General features: G+C 43.3%; 1 protein-coding gene and 1 long non-coding RNA gene across 9 annotated transcripts in view; one reads left to right on the forward strand and one right to left on the reverse strand.

Moving 5' to 3' along the window:
* The window catches only part of LOC108400124 (uncharacterized), a 28,403-nt gene extending 20,631 nt beyond the window's left edge, over window positions 1-7,772 (forward strand). Inside the window, exon 3 of the long non-coding RNA XR_001853815.3 lies at window positions 7,454-7,772. This is a non-coding gene — a long non-coding RNA (uncharacterized lncRNA). The remainder of the gene's footprint in view (window positions 1-7,453) is intronic.
* DAB1 (DAB adaptor protein 1) overlaps window positions 1-13,985 on the reverse strand; it is a 405,590-nt gene that overhangs the window by 196,996 nt on the left and 194,609 nt on the right. The gene's annotated exons all lie outside the window — the stretch shown is intronic.

A 13,985-nucleotide genomic window follows, 5' to 3' on the forward strand; every position in this document is an offset into this window, starting at 1 on the left:
TGGCAATGTGGAGGCTATAGTTGGCTTATAAAGACTATGCTTGCAGGTGTGAGAAAATACATTTTGCATCCACAAAAAATACGAGAGGGTCAGGTTGAATCCTTTGAAAATGTGGCCTTATATCTTTTTATTTCATTTTCCTGAATTTTTGATGAGGACAGATTTTTGTTTGGTGTGCTGCCCATTTTAATAGCATATTAGAATTTGGCAGTTCCACTTGGGAACCCATTGAAATGCAAAGAGAGGCCAGGCCTGTAAGCAGGATCCCTTTACCTACATTCACTCTGGAAGAGAAAATGTAGAGTGGAATTAACCACTGAATTACCAGTTAAATCAGGATTAGAAATTGGAGAGGGTGGTTTCACTCATTCAAAGACTACTTCTGAAGAGCAGGCTTAAAAAAAAAAAAAGAATAGTAGCTACATTCTATTTGGATAAGCACTTTACAGTTTAGAAAAAAACTTTTTTTTAAAACATTCATCCATTATTTCACTTCATTCTAATTGAAACCCTGTGATTAAATTATCTCACTGGTACCAATTATCTTTTTTTCTGTACAAATTAGATCATATAATTCCCCTACTTTAGTAAGCTCAGAGGGAGCCTGTTGTTTTCAGGATGAAGTACAAAGTCATATCTGAATTTAACCCATGTTCACAGCTGTGTCTTCTGTCATTCATTCATTCCCTTGTAATGAACATAAAGACACACTCCTTGTTTACCAAGATCTTCCAGTACAACAAGGAAGTACAGACAAATAAATTCAAGTGTTATTAGGATATCCCATAAGAGGGACTCCTAGAGAAAAGGTGCTTAAATTGACATCTGTAAACTGAGGTTTGGGTTACGTGGATGAAATGTGGAAGACCAGGTTGGGGGTGGGGCAGGCATGTAATACACAGATGTATTTAGGCAGAAGAAACAGTGGCTACAAGAGAGTATATAAACAGGAGTACAAGAAAGAGCGTCCTCAAGCCCAGTTACAGCCACATAGAACAAGTGCCCCACGACCAGGCACACCTCCAAGTTTGGGATGATCTAACAGAAAGGTCCCTTCATGCTTTCTCCACTTGATAAACTCTTCAAATCTCCTCTTACTTACTAATTTTCCTATGTGTTTTCTTATTAAGCTTTGCTTGCACATCTCTCTCTGCCGACTGGACAATGAGCTCCCTGAATGCAAGGCAAGGGAAGTGAGGGACCTGATGCATGAGTGTGTGGGTGAACTGAGCAGGGAGCCACTGCCCGAGACAATGAGCAAGGGACCCTTGGGGAAATGGGAACCACTGTCCCAGGAGACGGCTGTCACCACGCTGCTGTTCTAGTGGCATGTGTGACCGTGGTAACCAGGCTTGAAGCTGGACTGACCCCTGGGAAATCCTTGTACATTGTCCACCTGACAGCAGGAAGGCCCAGGAGTGATCCATCAGCGGCAGGGCTTACTGTGTTTGCTGGCCTTCGCACTGGACTACGCTGCCCCCACTCCAACCCAAGCCTATGTCGGTGTTTCCTTCTTGTCTCTCTCTCAGTGCCTACTTGCTGGAAGGACATGATGCAACTTGTTCTGGTTCTGGACAACCAGTGTGGGCAAGGAGGCATGTCTTCCTAGATGTGGCCTGAACTCCCTTAGAGCAGTGCTTTTAAAAAGCAGCGAAATACTTTTTTCCAAGTGAGACAGGACTTGGAAACCCCAATTCTAACAAGGGTAAAACAATTCTTTTGAAATGGGAGTGGGGGGCACTGGGTGCCATTTACTCAGGCCTGGACTCCACTCCTGAGGACCTCCACAGACCAGCCTAGAGAAATACCAAGTGTTGGTATCAGCTGCTCCAGCAGGTTAGCCTTCCATCCAGATCTGAGACACCCAGGGGAGAGACCTGGACATGGGGTCCCCAGAGTTTGATTCCTGACGTGGGCACTGACATGATCTCAGGGAAGAGCTTCCTCAGCTTCCTAAAGCCTCAGATTACTTCTCTGTATGGTAAGGATTATATTAAAAGCTTTGCTAGAATTGTCCTAAAGATTAGATAAAATATATATAAAGTATTTCATGTAATATAGGCAAGCAACATATAAACACTCAATTAGCGTTTGTGATTAAGCTTCATATGCTATTATCTCCATTTACTCTTACAAAAGTAGATGTTCATTCATTGTGATCAAATATATGCCTAGAAGGTTCTGGCAATAATTCTCCAACTCCACCCCCATTAAATACAAATGGCAGCACTAATTTTAAAGAGCTTTCGATACAGAGAAAAAAGATGGTTGAAACAATTTCTCATATGAGCTTCTCACCTTTGTTAAATAAGACTGCTTTGTGTGAAATTAAAGCCTACACATTTAAGGGTGATAATGGAATGTCAGAGAAAGGGGCTCCTCTCTGGAGGCATCAGGACCCTTCATGTTATTTTCTTATGATTGCAGCATCCTTTAGTTACCATAAAGCACAAAGGCAAAGTCCCTTAGCACCCAACACAAAGGAAAATTCGTCAGACCATCTAATGAGAGGCAGAGACCCTCTAAGTCCTGAAAATCAAAATCTCCCACAAAATTGGGGTTTCGTGGCAGTCCGACTTCAATAGCAATTGGCTGGTTCGGCCACAAGTTACTCATTATTCTTTCTAGCAACTCTTCGCCGTGCATCTGCAATGTGCCAGGCATCGAGTACAGAGCAGTGAACAAAGGAGGCATGGTCTCCACCCTCTCTGAACTTAGTCAAGGGGCAAGCAGAGAGCGGGGTAAAGAGGTTCTCCCCACCAGAGCCCTAAAGCTCAGTCTTCTGACTGAGAAATCAGCAGCTTTTCTTACCTGGAAATAGAACTAAGAGTGATTGATCATCTCCTATTTGTCAGATTACAGGATGCATGCATATGTTATGTCAGCTAATTTTCACAGCCCCCACAGGAGCTAGACGTTATGTCTCTTGTCTTACAGATGAGAAAACTGAGTCTCAAAAGAGGAAGAGTCCCTTGCTCAAGGTCACACAGCTAGAAAGTAGCCAACGCAAAGACTGTCTGATACCCAAGTCAATGCTTTTTCACTAAGACTTGTGTCTCCAGCACACTGGCTTAACAAACCTAATTTCACTAATATGCACAATGTCTTCAGGTACATCCAAACAGTACAGACTAAATGACTGCTGCAGAGAGAAACCAGTGTATCTACATTTAGAAATCACATGCCTTTATTGGTGCTTCTCTCTCTCTCTCTCTCTCTCTCTCTCTCTCTCTCTCTCTCTCTCTCTCTCTCTCTTTTAATGCTCTCTCGAATACCAATTCACTTTATTCTTCTCAATGAGCATTTATCCAATTTAAAGTCAATGAAAAATAATGTACATTTTTCAACAAGTTTACATTAAGCACTGCGAAAGTGCTTATGTGCTATTTAATGCTGATGGCACCAGGGCATGGAACACACTTGACTATGTCTTTAATTGAAGTCCAAAGGGGTTAGCAGGAAGAAGCTTTTGTTCTATAATTTAGGTAACTAAGAGCTTGTTAAAGAGAAGGGGGGAGGGAGGGAGAGTGGAGGAGGGAGAGGGAAAGGAAGAGATGTTTAGTTAGCAAAGGGAACTAGAGATATCAGGCTACAGGAGATGATTTTCATCAGCACTCCCTCTCCAGCCTTGAGGATGATATATCTCCATCTACCAAGCACCGAACTTGGCAGTTGAAGGACCTCAGATTCTACTTCCAGTTCTGCAAATTCCTAACTTGGTCTCATCGGCAAGAGTGGTAACATGGCAACAATCTAATATTCTCTCAAACAAGGTAGAGACATCAACAAAACCATGCTTATTTTGACCTTCCCTTTGTTTTTTAAGTTAAATTTCAGGATCCCGGCCTGTTTTCCCATGTGTTGTCCCTCTTAGTAGACCAGTTAGTGCCACTGTGTGCCGGGCTGGGGTTCCTGGCTCTTTCTTTTTCTCCACAAACTGTGTGGAAGCTCAGGTTTGACTTTCATGCTGTTTCTCATGCTTCTAAAGCCCCATGTGAAAGTCCAGGGCCCCTTTTGGTTTCTCTGTTGGCTTGTGTCTAGAGATCAGAATAGAGTCTCAAGCAAGGGGCTCTGTCAAGAGGCAGAGGGCAGAAACAGGGACATGCACAGGAGTTTTCAAGACAGGAAGACCTGAGTTTAAACTCTCCTGTGATCCCTCTGAGTCTCATGTTCAGACGAGGGCATAGTAACAAGTAAGTGGCATGCTGTGTGTGAGATGACACATGCTGTGTGTGAGATGACACATGCCACTGAGCGGTCAATGACAGCCACTCTTGTTTTTATTAACAAATACCATTCGGTCCAGATATCCTGGAAATGCGGATGATAAACTTAGAACTCTTTAAGTCACAAGTTACCCTCAAAGGAAAAGCAGAAAAAATCTTTTATGCCCTTTTACAAAAATAATTTACTGAATTATTTTATAGCTCACTCTCTCCAATGGAGCTTCACCTGCCTTCTCGAGATATTTATTTCCTCTGGCAAGGCTTTAAGTCTTGGGATGGATTATATATTTATACTTAAAAGGTTTGATTCTTTAAAAGCTAGAGTTCAAAAACAAGTTGATGGCTGACTTGTCAGGCCACATGAAACATGTCTACAAAGGTCAAAGACCTTGAAACAGACACATGACCTTCTTGGAAATTAAACTGGGAAAATACTTCCTGTCTGACTTTGAGCTGCCCTAAGGAAGACCCTGAAATAAGGATTCCAAAGCAAGAAATTGACTAGAGAGATGCTAGAAAACACTGTCAGGGGAGGGAGGAAATAATACAAGGAAGGGAAGGAAGACAATAAAAGTGCATTATTAAGCCAGATGCCAAAAATAGAAAACAATGTAAAACATACTCAGAGTCATCCCACCCAAAGGCTGAAGGAGCTGGGTACACTGGTACACACAAACTCCCAGAATCACTGGTCGGGGGCTGCTCCCAAAGGGTGTCAATAACCCTGATCAGTACTTTCTTAGATCCAGAAAAGTCAGCACAGAAATGCAGCAGAGCAGCTGGTACTGGAATGGCAGAGGACAACAGGTATGGTGGTGCCCTGGCAGTGTCTATCCCACTCTTGTCTGGAGGTCATGGATCACACTGTTTCCTTGCTCAGAAGCAACCATCTCACTGACCTTATGACCTGGCCTACCCCTTCCTATCCTTCAGCAGCCACTTCCTTAGACATACCGCCCCTAATACACTTACTTACAGCCTTACACTGACACCATCTGCACCTCAAGCTTCTCTGTGGTTGAAGCACCCAGAAGAGGATCTAGCACATGACAAATGCTCAGCAAATGTCTGCTAAAATAATTAGTTCATTCTTACCTGAGTGCCCTTTAAAGGCCATTTAATTGTAGTGTCTTCTAGTTTTCATGATGTCCCTATTTTCTTGTCCATTTTAGATAAGGAAACTGAGGCCTAAAGGAGTTAATAGCTAAAGACTGAGCTCTCAGGATGTGGCAGACTGAGATTCAAATCTACGGTTAGCTGGTTGCAAAGCCATGTCCTTACCTATGCAAGACCAGAACACAATAACTAGGAGGATTACAGGGGGTATGTTCAGGCAAGGCTACAAGGAATCCTGAGTCCCCGGTAGGTTTTTGAGATACATGCACAGTGTGCCAGGGTATTGCTGGGGCCACAAGGGGAATATAATTCAACTGCCAGCTCATCCTTGAGAAGATGAGCTCCAGATGACAGAGCCTCTGCAGAATCCACTCCTAGCCCAGCACATGGCACAGGGCCTGGCACAGAGTGAGCCCCATGGGGCTAATTGAACAGAGCTGGATGAGGAAGACTAGTAGATAAATGACAGAATGAACTGAAGGGATGTTATAGGATGAGAGGCCCTGAGGGATGGTGATTCAGAGCAGAATTATGCACCTGGAATCTCTGGACTAGGTTTTATTCATTGGACCAACATTTACTGAACACCACTATTTTTAATCAAAATTTGGAAAGCCTAAACCACATGCTTTAAACATATGATTTTCTTGCTTAAATACACACTCTCCCTCTGCTGCAAACAAATTGAGGAAAGTTTGCCCTTTGTGTTGCCAACTGGGTATTAGTAGTAAAAGCTTCTATTGAACACTGTCCCTCTACTGTAGGGTGGGCTTGTTGCTGTCAATAATGCCCTTTCCCTAATAACAAGGAAAGATGGATGCCCGGCGGTCAGCTTTAATTCCACTTCACACCTTTGTTTTGCGAGCCAGGAGGACCACCCTTTAATATAACTCACATCTTCCGTCACTGAGCTGAACAGATCTGACAGCTAACATTTTGCTGCTTTATTTGACCTTAATCTGCTCTTGAACTTTGACTACTGTTACTAGATAACCAGCAACTGCAAAGTGGGAGAAACCGACATGCATCACGCCTCATTCATAACACGAGTCCCCTCTTACTGTTGTTTAATTCAGTGGTTCCCAATTGTTCCTCTGCTCTGGTCCCAAGACCTGTATCCTCTATCTTCCCGTCACATGCACACACGTCACTCTCTCATGCCATCTGATCTACTGTAATATTATGCAATTTGATAAGAAAAGGCATTTATATGATTATAGAAAAGCAGTACAGCTTGGACTAGAAACTTAAATAGAAATCTCAGTTTAGCTTCTCACAAACAGTGTGACCTTAGCCAAATGATTTACACTCCTTAAGCCTTGGTTTCCTCATTAAGAAAACTGAGATAATGTCTAATTTCTAGGATTACTGTGAAGATTAAATGGGAATGTAGAAAAAAATATCTGAACTGGTGCTTAAAAACTTGACCTATGGTAGCTGCTTTCATTAGCACTCTAGTATTAATATTAATAAGCATCGTGTTGCCAGAGTCATTATTGTGCAATTTAAAGATGTAACACTTCTATTAATATTTTAGAGAACAATGGATATTGTTACGATTTTAAAGCATAGCCAGAACCAAACTGGAAAAGGACAGTAAGATAGGACAGTCATTTAATATTTTCCTGCCATAAAACTCTTGAAAACAAACAGTTCTACTGAATGATGGTAAATCTCAAAAATAATAAATAAAACATTTCAACCTGGGTCTGGTAGGTAAAGTTAGCAGGAACTTGTATACCCCAGTTGTTGAGGAACATGGACATTGAGGGATAGTGATTTGTTAGTAAACGTTATAAAAGCCTCATATCTCCTAGACTGCTTTGCTTCATCAGTACACTAAAGGCCTCATTTGTCAACTTGCTGTCTCAAAAAATAGTCTGCACTTTGAGGGATACACTAAGAAAATGTACCTAAATACACACACACACAAGTTCATCTCAAATCAAAGGCTTATCAGTAAATTTGATGAAAATACCATGTGGTTGCTATCAAATTAATAGGGTTTCAAAACGAGGGTAAAATAGTGTCAAACTGAATAAAGGAAACATTACTGAAATGTAGAGGGAGGCCAGCAGGGGGAGCTCTCACGCATGTACCTTCTCTTGCAGCCCTTTACAGACCCCTCAGGAAGAGATCTACTTTGCATTCCCAATAGGAAGAGGCCTACTTTACTGCCCCAACAGGAGGAAAAAGGGTTTTCTCCTTACCAGGCAACAGCCCAGCCAATGAGAGACCGTCACATCTCAGCCATTGAGAAGCCACTACACTTGGATCTGCCAGTTTGCTCCAATGGACTCTCGTTTATAACAACCCCTTCCAACTGTCCCCTTTCCTTTATAAAGATCAGTCTTCTCTTTGTTCTCTGGACTCGCCTATGATTTGCCATAGCTTGCCTGACCCAAATTGTAATTACTCTGCTATTCCCAAATAAACCCAATATGCTGGTAGAATAACTGGCTGTTTTATTTTTAAGGTTAACAAGGGAGCATTCACTTCTTAACAGGTACCAAGTCTAATTACCAAAAGAAAATATTTAAAATAAAAAAAAAAATGGGTCCAAATGAAATAGTTTTCACTGTCTGCCACGTATATGCATGTATATGAATACATGAATATACAAATGATACATTTTACTACCAACCCATTAAAGTTAAAACATCAATCTTCATCATATCAATTTCCTAATATTACACTCTGCCATTCTAACCTGGTATTGATAAGAATGAACAAGACCTGGAATTTTACACCTGGGTGCATTTCATTTTGTTTCTCTTCAGTGACAGAATTCAATATGACACAGCTCAGTGTGACAGCATCAGGCTGGGACTGTCACCTTAGGGGCTTATACATCTTTAAAATTCTCACAAAAGTGAAATTGACTGACAGTGAAGCAAAATGATGCTTTTAACTCAAGTTGGAAGATCAGAAAAGTCAATGAAACACTCAGAGTTCATTTAGGCTCTTCAGTGAGGGATCTTGTGGAAGGAAGAGCTGTAGCTTTAAAGTGCTAAACTGCTGCACACTGGTGGGACCCCATGGACAGTCTTGAGGGACATCCCCACACAGAGACCATGATGTTAAAAGAGAAAAGAGGTGGAAGTTACACCACAAATATTTAATGAAGGAAGTTGTTTCTCTTCTCGTTGTCTCAGATAAAACATGAGGTATAGGGAAGAGTGAGGGGCATGCATTTGAATCCCTGCTCCCACCTTACAGTCAGATGACCCAGGGGACATCAGTGAAACACTGGATGCCTCCATTTGGCCTTCTGCAAGCTAGTGTTACAGAAATACTTGGTTCAAAGTGTGATGGAAACATCAAATGAAAAGTGTCATACGGGTCTGTCTGACGCTCCCTCCCTCCAGGGCCTCTGTTGGTTAGATGCTGTCCTCTATGCACTCAGCCACTGGCCTGGGGCCCAGCGCTGGGCCTGCTCCCAGATGGGGGAGGCGGGGGGGCCCATCTAGACCAGGGAGCAGACCCTGGTCATGGTGAAGCTACATGGGGTGCATCAATGGCTCCTCAGGGATGTGATCCAGTGCTTGGAAAGGTGGGGCTTCAAACTGGTGGGGGTGCAGGTGCTCCAGGGACCAGAGCGTTTCCCTGCTGAGCAGCACCACGACTTTCAGAGGAAGCCCCTCTTCCCAGCCCTCATCAGTTACTTGACTCCAACTCTGTGGGAGCCATGGTCTGGGAAGGCACAACGGTCCACACCTCGAGGCACTGACTTGAATGAGGCACCCTGGCACCATGAGGGGGGACCACACAGACCTCATCAGCAGGAATGTCATCTGTGCCAGTGACCCCATGGAGGGGCCCAGAAAGAGACCCAGCTGTGGTTCCCAGAGCAGAGAGTTGGTGGGCTGGGCAGATGAGGCCCCCACAGCATCATCTACCAGCCTCAGGGTTCAAGCTGCCCTGAGTCACAGCAGCATTCACCCAGGACCAACCACTTCTGTAGACAAGAACTCGAACCCATGCTCTGCTCATCTACCCAGAGGGGTTTGAGCCATCAGTTTTATGTACCTATCAGTATCCTAAGCCAGCAGGAAATTGGACCAAATCCTTTCTGTACCAACGTGCCAGACAACCTTCGGGGTGTGTCCAAAAGTGGGTAGTGTGATCTCCCCTCCCTCAAAGCCAGGGAGCATTAAAATTCATTGTGTTATGCATGGAGTGTTCATAACAAGTTCCACCATTTCTCAGGTAGGAATACTCTTGTGAAAAGTTGTAAGCATTCTGAAAGTAAAAATGAAGCTTACTATCTCAAAAAAGGTTGTACATGAAAACTAAATTCTAAGGGTAATATTTTAGTGTGTATTTATGAAGAGTTTTTTCATTGTGATCATGACTGTTAATGCAATTAGTCCTCCACCCAGGCTGGACAAGAGAGCTGTATGCTATTTGAAGGGCCATATTTGGTGGTCTGTTTCCCAAACTCATGTTCTATATAAGACAGCGTCCTTCATCCCACCGTACCATCATAGAGCTGTGGGGATGCCTAGCCCACCCTCTTGTTTTACAGGTAACCAGAGGCCCAGTGAGGGGAACCACTTGGTCCAATATCAGGGGGCTGGAGGCAGGGGTTGGATAATGGTAATAATATATAAACTAAAACATAATTGCTGGTAATATTACATGTATAGGCCACAGTGCTGTTTACAAAGCAAACTGTATGTACTCTTTTTCATGAAAGGGATAGAGTATTAGTGTGACTCCCATTTTAAACAACGGGAATCCAGCATTCAAAGACAGGTTCCAACCTTCCCAAGGTACATGGCTGCTCAGTGGCAGAGTCAGACTCAAGGCTGGATCCGACCCCACCCTCAGATCAATGCCTACCAGCCTGCACTGAGCTACACAGCACAGAAAAGGTCCCAATGAAGCCTGGGGATCTGCCCGTGATGGGTAGTGGGGGAAGGGCTTGGGAGGGACTAGCCACAGCCTGGAGAACCGGAGGCCAGTAGAGGCAGCAGGTAGGGGGTGAGTCACAGTCCTGGGTGGACTGTGCAGCCAGCGTGCTAACAAGGATGATCTAGAGGAGCACCACCCAGAAGAAACAGAATAGGAGCTAGAGATGCAATTTAACATGCTCTTATAGTCACTTTTTCAAGGGTAAAAAGAAACAGGTGCAAGTTTCCTAATATATTTTATTTAACCCAGTATATCCAAAATATTATTTTAACAGATAATCAATACAAAAATAATTAATGAGATATTCCTTTTTTTTTTTTTTTTTTTTGGTATTAATGTGCTGAATTCTGCACTGACAGTTCATCTCAGTCTTGACCGGTCATGTCTCAGGTGCTCCATTGCACATGTGGCTAATGGCCACCATACTGGGCAGTGTAGACACGGAGGCTAGGTAGGGACCAGGGGGATGGTCCTGACCTCTGAGCCCGGGGCAGACCCAAGGGGAGGAGAAGCAGGAGAACACCTCCCCTACAGTTCACCTGGCCACTCAGTCATACCAAACACAGGCTCCCCTGCAGCTGAAAGGAAGCCTGTCACGTTAGCCCAGCCTCCTCCTGCTCCTTCCATCTTTCTCTCCTTGGGCAAAGAATGAAAGAGGAAGAAAAAGGTATTAAACCCACAGAACAGGGCACGGGCTGCATTATCTAACAAGCAGGTAACTTCTTTCAGACCCTGTTACTTTAGTACTTATGAAATGAGGAGTTTGACAAACCCAGAAATCCTCTCACTATTCCACCCATTTTTTCTTCCTTTTGCTTGTTGTGATGGTAGTTTTATAAGTCAACTTGACTGGGCCACTAGGTGCCCAGATATCTGGTCAAATGTCATTTCTAGGTATGTCTGTGAAGATGCTTCCGGAAGAGAGCCGCCTGTGCACCAGCAGGCTGAATAAAGCCGCTTGCCCTCCCTAACACGGTGGGCTGCACCAATCCACTATGAGCCTGAGAGAACAACTAGGTGGACAACGGGGGAACCCCTCTCTCTGCCCGCCTGGGGATCTGGGACACGGGTCTCCTCCTGCCTTTGGACCAGGACTTACACCGTGGGTGCTCCTGGCTCTCAGGCCTTCAGACTCACACTGGGGCTGCACCGCCAGCCTTCCTGGAAGGCCAGCCTGCAGACAGCATATTATGGGACTTCTCAGACTCCATAATCACGTGCTAATTGCTTAAAAACCTCTTTCTCTCTAAACATAGGTAGATATACACAGATATAAATATACTTTTATACATACACATACATTTATACATGTATATATCTCTGGTCCTCTTTTTCTATACACTTCCATCACTCAATGAGCATGCACTACAGGTACTGGGGAGCTTAGAGATAAGTAACACGTCCCTGCTTCCAGTAGGTACAGTGCAGTGTACCTACTGTTATTTTGCACATCGGGGAACACCAACGTACCAAAAGATAAATTTATGCAGGGTGACCAAGGAGAGAAGGATTAAGAGTATTTGACTACCCTTCGTTTTGAGAGGGTTCATTAAACAGATTTGTGGAGGAGAGGTTTTGTCTGTCATACTGCACTTACTAAGTCACGATGACTTATTTTCCCAGTTTGCATTGCCAGTGTAAGCAAGAGCCATCCAGTGTGGTCACAATGAGTTACTGAATTCCGATCCAAAGAAAAGAAACTTGATGTCATTGGCTGATGCAACCTCAGAGAGAAAAGGCATGATTTCTGTTTTAGGTTAGAAAAACAAAATGAAACAAAACACCTCGTGAAACGTGCTTGAGGATTCATTAGATCTGAGCAGCCAGGAAAACGCTGAATTTCAAGGAGGGGAGACGACGCACTAAATAATCACGTGAGTATTATTGACATCCCAGGACACAATAACTAGCTCTTTCACAAGGCAGATTTACCCTGTGAGGGTTCAGTTACCCCACAGAGACTGTTGTATTTGGGGTTTGATTCTAAGCTGTGATCGCACAGCTTCCCACTCGGTAATGGATGCATATTATTAGCTTAATGTGAAAAATGTAGGGAAACAACAATGTTTTCCAAATCAGATGGAGAGGAAAGGCAGTCAGGGAAGAATCTACAAGTAGAAGCTTAATAAAAACAAAAACATTCGTTCCCCATGAGACTTTCTGGAACAAACCATTTCTAAATGTGACACTGTTCTCAGGATGCCGGAGAGGAGGAAACAGGTGCCACTGAACGCTGGCCTCAGCCTTCTCAGCTTCACCTGAAAACCTTGTGCCCTGAAACTATGCCCAATATTAGCATCCTGGAGCCAGAAACTTTCTGAGTATATATAGTCTTTGAGGTTTGGAAAAAATGTCATTGTGTTAGCCATGAATTTTGCGTTCAAGTACCCTTTATAGAAATCTGCCAAATCCCTATTAATCCAGTGCCTAGTCAGCTCTGACGATCTCTAATAATGATTCTATAACCTTTGTGAGAAGGTCATCCCACTTCTAATGGAAACACAGTGATCACTGAAGGTAAAAAATGGCCTCTTTCCCTCCCCGAGTCCTCCCCAACTGACCTAGGCAGACACTTGCTTTCTCGCCTGCTTTCTTTCTTCTACATGAATTCAGACAGGTGCTGAATTCAGACAGGAATGTCTATGTATTTCAGAAAGTCCATCTTTGGATAAGGCTAAGCTCAGACTAGTAGCTGTGTGCGAAAAGTGTAGGTGTGGTGAGATTTTCCCCTCAACCCCCCCAATTTGCTGTGGTCAGCCTGCTCACATGGGACTGCAAGATCCCTCTGGAACCTGAAGCGTGGACCAGACTGGAGAATCAGGTATGTCAAACTGGAGCTGATGGAAAAGAACTAATCAGAATGAATTCCAGAAATAGATGTCCTTGACTCACTCAGCATTTTATACACCACCATTGCTGTTTGCATGAGGAGATGTGACCTCTTAAAGGAGAGGCTAGGGGATGAACAACAACCTTTAAAAATCTAGTACATGGGCTTAGGTTTTATTGTTTAGTTTACTAGCTGTGTGACCTTGGTGAGGTCACTTATCCTCTCTGAGACTTTCAGATTCCTTACCTGTATAAAGTAGAATGATGTTCCCTCTCTGGGGAATTGCTGCAAGTATTAAATATATGCAAGGTTTCCAGCATACTGCCCAGAGTCAAGTAAAGTGACTCCTTTATATAAATATATACAACTCTAAATTCCACCAGAATTCACTGAGGTTACAGTCCTATGCCAGGTGCTCTCAGAAAGGACATGAAGAGCTATGGTGGCCCTGGATTTCCTATGATGGTGTCATTTATGGTGGTAAATATTCTCTTTAGTTTCCCTTTAGGTAAAACTTAAAACTTGTTTTTATCAGACAGTACCTTCCCAATCTGGGCTCTAGATAAGATTGCCTCTTGTGTTTAGGCAAGCAAGCAAAGGTCTCTGGCCTCAAGGAGTTTTCAATCTAGCTTGAGAAAAAAGCATACTCAGAAATATTTATAACAAAGTGCAAGATGATAGAGTGAATATATTTATAATAACTCCTTTTATTTATATACCACTTGATAGTTGACAAAGTACATTTATATACATTTGCTTGCAAGATAGCCTTGCAAAATTTTTTATTATCCTCAGTTTTACAGATGAGAATACTGGGAGATAGAAGGCTTTGAAAACCACCCGTAAACCCAAAGTACTTGACATATGGCAGGACTGGGGTTTCTCTCAGACTTTCT

The sequence above is a fragment of the Manis javanica genome, chromosome 4 (genome assembly GCF_040802235.1).
Source record: "Manis javanica isolate MJ-LG chromosome 4, MJ_LKY, whole genome shotgun sequence".
NCBI lineage: Eukaryota > Metazoa > Chordata > Mammalia > Pholidota > Manidae > Manis > Manis javanica.